Source organism: Salvelinus sp. IW2-2015, unplaced genomic scaffold (assembly GCF_002910315.2).
Source record: "Salvelinus sp. IW2-2015 unplaced genomic scaffold, ASM291031v2 Un_scaffold2803, whole genome shotgun sequence".
NCBI lineage: Eukaryota > Metazoa > Chordata > Actinopteri > Salmoniformes > Salmonidae > Salvelinus > Salvelinus sp. IW2-2015.
Window position 1 is genome coordinate 10855 of NW_019944103.1, and position 5497 is coordinate 16351.

General features: G+C 39.1%; 1 protein-coding gene across 4 annotated transcripts in view; it reads right to left on the reverse strand.

The window, feature by feature from the left end:
* Positions 1-646: 646 nt before the first annotated feature.
* LOC112074759 (C-type lectin domain family 4 member M) overlaps positions 647-5497 on the reverse strand; it is a 7577-nt gene continuing 2726 nt past the window's right edge. Inside the window, exons 2-3 of one of the 4 annotated variants that reach the window (XM_070440666.1) lie at positions 5009-5470; positions 647-676 (exon numbers count right to left, since the gene is read on the reverse strand). The gene's annotated coding sequence lies outside the window, so the exon portion shown is untranslated. Of the gene's footprint in view, positions 677-1168; positions 2338-4842; positions 5471-5497 lie in introns of those variants that run through there. The other 3 variants (XM_070440664.1, XM_070440663.1, XM_070440665.1) reach the window with 3 other exon arrangements.

A 5497-nucleotide genomic window follows, 5' to 3' on the forward strand; every position in this document is an offset into this window, starting at 1 on the left:
TCTAATGGTTGGGTTGTTTGTTCTAATCCACCACTGTATCTAGATGGTTGGTTGTTTGTTTCTAATCCCACTGTATTCTAGATGGTTGGGGTGTTTGTTCTAATCCACCACTGTATCTAGATGGTTGGGTTGTTTGTTCTAACCACCCACTGTATCTAGATGGTTGGGATTGTTTGTTCTAATCCACACGTATCTAGATGGTTGGTTGTTTGTTCTAATCCACCACTGTACTCTAGATGGTTTGGGTTTGTTTGTTTCTAATCCACCACTGTATCTAGATGTTGGGTTGTTTGTTTCTAAATCCAACACATGTATCTAGGATGGTTGGTTTTGTTCTAATCCAACACTGTATCTGGACTGGTGGGTTGTTTGTTCTAATCCACACTGTATCTAGATGGTTGGGTTGTTTTCTAATCAAACTGATTAGATGGTTGGGTTGTTTGTTCTAATCCACCACTGTTCGTAGATGTTTGGTGTGTTTGTTTCTAATCCACCACTCTTATCTCTAGATGGTTGGGTTTTTTTCAATCCACCACGTATCTAGATGGTTGGGATCTGTTTTGTTCTAATCCAACACTGTATCTAGATGGTTGGGTTGTTTGTTCTAAATCCACCCACGATCTGTAGGTGGTTCTAATCACACGTCTAGATGGTTGGGTTGTTTGTTCTAATCCAACTGTTCTAGATGGTTGGGTTGTTTGTTCTAATCACCACTGTTCTAGATGTTGGGTTGTTTGTTCTAATCCACCACTGTATCTAGATTGGTTGGTTGTTTGTTCTAATCCACCACTGTATGTAGATGTTGGGTTGTTTGTCTAATCCACCACTGTATCTAGATGGTTGGTGTTTGTTCTATCCAACACTGTATCTAGATGGTTGGGTTGGTTGTTCAATCCACCACTGTTCTACGATGGTTGGTTGTTTGTTTCTAATCCACCACTGTATCTAGATGGTTGGGTTGTTTGTTCTAATCCACCACTTGTATCTAGATGGTTGGGTTGTTGTTCTAATCCACCACTGTATCTAGATGTTGGGTTGTTTGTTCTAACCACATCAGCTACAACTTTCGTTCTCGACACTCCAGAACTGCACAGATCCATTACATTACCAGAGAGGAGTCATTTACTAGGTGAATGCTAAACGAGCCAAAGAGTGAATGTAGCGGGGCAATAACAATAATTGGTTGTTTGACATAAATGTCCATTACAAATGAATTGTACAGTTAAATGTAAATATTCCAGTAACGCTCTAGGCTCAGCCAGACAACGTTTTAATTACAGCAGGTGTTAGGTAATATACAACATGAGTGCTTCTTGCGAAGTAAATATTGTCAAAATTCTATAACAAAACACATGGAATAGCTGATTAATGACAATGAAAACTGACCCAAAAACAAATGTTGTGCTGCCCTAATGCAATACATCCTCTGTAAAGTACAAATGAACAACGAAAGGGGGGCAGGAATAGCCATGTTAGCCCAATGACGACGTGTAGTAAAATCAGGGGCGCAACTTTGGTTTCAGAAGTGGGAGGGGCATAACTTTCTTTTTTTATTTTTTTTATTGTTTTATTCAGTTGGATAAACACTCCAAACAGCCTACCCGACCGCTCGGAGGCGTCTGCATGATCCTAAATCACACCGCTGCCTCGTTTTATATCACATTCCAATGATAAAACTGGGTGGGGGGACATGTCCCCCCCCTGTCCCCAGTGAAAGCTGTGGCCCCTGAGTAAAATGTACTCAGTGTTCACAAATCAACAGATAAGTTCATAAATGACTGAAATGCATACATATCACAATATAATGTTGGGAGACCATTAGAAAACACTATCCAGTGAACATATAAACATCTGAGAAGTGTTTTAACATATAGGATTGATTATGATTTTCATGGAACTATTCAGATTCTGGGTCATTATACAACATGAAATTCAACACGTGTTACATGAGCATAGGGGGGGAAGGAACAAAGCGATGGAACTGTGAGAAGGAGTCAAAAGAGAGAGAAAAACAATTGCAATACTTTTATAAATGCGGAACCTGATTTTCCCTAAATTAATTGTGACTTGCCTTACTTTCTTAAGATAATGTTGTTTGGTGGTTGGGTTCTGGAATGGATGTGGATGTGGATACTATTGTAGGTGTTAGGGACATGTTAGTGCTGAATCTCACAGAACCAACGACCACTCACAGAACCAACAATCTCTCACAGAACCAACAATCTCTCACAGATCCAACAATCTCTCACAGAACCAACTACCTCTCACAGAACCAACAATCTCTCACAGAACCAACAATCTCTCACAGATCCAACAATCTCTCACAGAACCAACGACCTCTCACAGAAAAAGAGAGAGATTAATAAAGAATAAATCCTGTAATTATTTTCCCCCTATCCTTACGTATCCTACCTTAATTGGGACAACTGCTTAGGCTCTACTTCCAGCTCATAAGTACTACCTATATAACATTTATGGACACTATATTTACAATGTTATCTTTTGTTTTTGTTTTATCCATCCTTTAGCTACCCTCAACCCCTCCATCTATCTCGACACACCACCCAGTCCATTATTTAGCTTCCAACCCTCAACCCCTCATCTACTCTAACACCATCCAGTCCCATCCTTTAGCTCCCCTCAACCCCTCCCATCTATCTGAACACCACCTCAGTCTATCCTTTACTCCCCTCAACCTCCATCTGTCTCTGGAACACCACCCATCCCATCCTGTTGCTCCCCTCAACCCCTCCCATCTATCTCTGAACACCACCCAGCCATCTTCAGCTCCCTCAACCCCTCCGCTATCTATCTGAACACGCACCCAGTCCCATCCTTCAGCCTACCCTCAAACCCTCCCATCTATCTCTGAACACCACCAGTCCCATCCTTTAGCTCCCCTCAACCCCTCCCATCTATCTCTGACACCCACCCAGTCCCATCCTTCAGCTCCTCAATCCCCTCCCATCTATCTCTGAAACACCACCGTCTCAATCCTAGCTTGCCCCATCAACCCCTCCCTATCTAGCTCTGAAACCATCACCCAGTCTCATCCTTAGCTCCCCTCAACCCCTCTCATCTTCTTGAACACCACCCATCTCATCCTTCAGCTCCCCTCAACCCCTCCCATCTATCTCTGAACACCATCCAGTCCCATCCTTTGCTCCCCTCAACCCCTCCATCTATCTCTGAACACCATCCAGTCCCATCCTTCAGCTCCCTCAACCCCTCCCATCTATCTCTGACACCACCCAGTTTGATTTTCTATTTGCCGTATATATTTCAACTGTGCTGTGATGTTTGACAAAAGTTCTGAACCTTTTATATTCTCATAGTTTTCTAAGGATTGTAAATAAAAAATAAATAAATATGTTGCTAAGAGTTTATTATCTTATTGATCGATTGACTATGACTTTTAAATCACCAGTCGTCGCTATCGCAGAGTCAGCTCAGGAATGTTGCAATTCTTCTTCAGCCATTCCTGACATGTGACCAATAACAAGCTTACATATGAACAGTAGCAAAACAAATGATCTAATGATTCTTCTCTTTACAACACATCTGTAGAGCTGGGATGGTTTTATGTATATGAATTTCTATCGTTCCAAGAATCTTGTATAATAATTTCAATTGAAAAACTCTATGTTTTGAATCCGGCATTGTTTTGTGTATCAGTTCATAAACCATGTGCCATGGAATCGGTACGTCGAGAATCTCTTCCAACTACAGTGCATTCTGTCAATTAGTGTATCAATTAGTGTATCAATTAGTATCAATTAGTGTATTTCAGTTTAACCATAATATTGTTGTAATATTTGTTCTGTCTTTTCTGGTGATTAAACTGAAATTGCACCCTAACTTTCTATGTCTTGTTTTCAAAATAATGATATTATGGAGATGATTTCATTTTTCAAATAACCCGAAAGTGAGAGGTTGTAATCTGAATAAAGTGAAAGTTGTAATCTGAATAAAAGGGGTGAATGATAGGAGGGTTGTAATCTGAATAAAGGGAGAGGTTGTATCGAATAAGGGAGAGTTTGTAATCTGATAAAAGGAGATGGTTGAATCTGAATAAAGGAAGGTGTAATCTGAATAAAGGAGAGTCAGGGTTGTAATCTGAATAAAGGAGAGGTTGTAATCTGAATAAAGGGAAGGTTGTAATCTGAATAAAGGAAGGTTGTAATCTGAATAAAGGAGAGGTGTAATCAATGAATAAAGGGGAAAAGGTCGTTCTTGAACATGGTGTGAGACATTCTTACTAATCTGATATACAACCAGTTTGGATTGAAATATAACTTCTGTATGATTGAAGTATTTAAGGTCTAATACTTAATATACTTTGTCAGAAATGATTAAATATGAATGATTCAAAACATCAAGTGAAAGAAGCTTGGACAGCTAATGCCAAAATATGTCTACAAGTTGAGTTTCTTAGATATTTCATTAAAGAGATGCATACTTCTAAAAGTAGGAATGAAAGAAAACATGTTGAGTAAACACCATGTCAAGGGAATTTTATTTAATAATGTACTTAACTGATGTTGAAATTATTGACAGCTAATAATGTAGTGCAGTGCATTAGACCGCCGCGCCGCTCGGAGGCCGTTTAGAGGTTTTTTAAGGTTATATGGAACAGTCAGAATATGCTTTATGGATCAAATATCAAAGAGCCCAGGTGAAGAAGGGAGTGATCGATGGATAGTTAAAGAGTTCATGGACGTGGTGTAAGTCTGGAAAACAGCAGTCGAATAAGGATGTATATGTATAGTCTGGAAATACACCACACCCACGTCACATCTTTCATTTGAAACACGGAGTGAAAAAAAAAGGTTTTAACCAACATTCATTTGTACGCATGTTTTTTTATCAAGTTGCAAGCAAGTAAAAGTTGGAAAAGTGAAAAAGCCACACACTTACTTTGTCCAAAGAGAAATTTAAACTGGAAAGGGATACGTTGATAAAAAAAAAACAGACACAAAGTAATAATACAATTATAATATGCCATCACCACTGTATCTAGATGGTTGGGTTGTTTGTTCTAATCCACATCAGTACAACTTGTTCTCGACACTCCAGAACTGCACATCCTATACATTACCAGAAGAGAGTCATTACTAGTGAATGTAAACGAGCCAAAGAGGTGAATGTAGACAGGGGCCAATAACAATAATGTTGTTTGACATAAAAATGTAATTACAAATGAAATGTACAGTTTTAAATGTAAATATCAGTAGGCTCTAGGCCTCAGCCAGACAACGTTCTTAATTACAGCCAGGTGTTTAGGTACATTACAATACATGATGTGCTCTTGCGAACAGTAAAATATTGTCAAAATATCTTAACAAAAAAATGACATACATAGCTGATAATGACAATGACAACTTCCAAAACAAATGTTGTGCTGCCTAATGCAATACATCCTCTGTAAAGTACAAATGAACAACGAAAGGGGGGCAGGAATAGCCAACACCTCTCACAAGACACACTAAACAAAAAT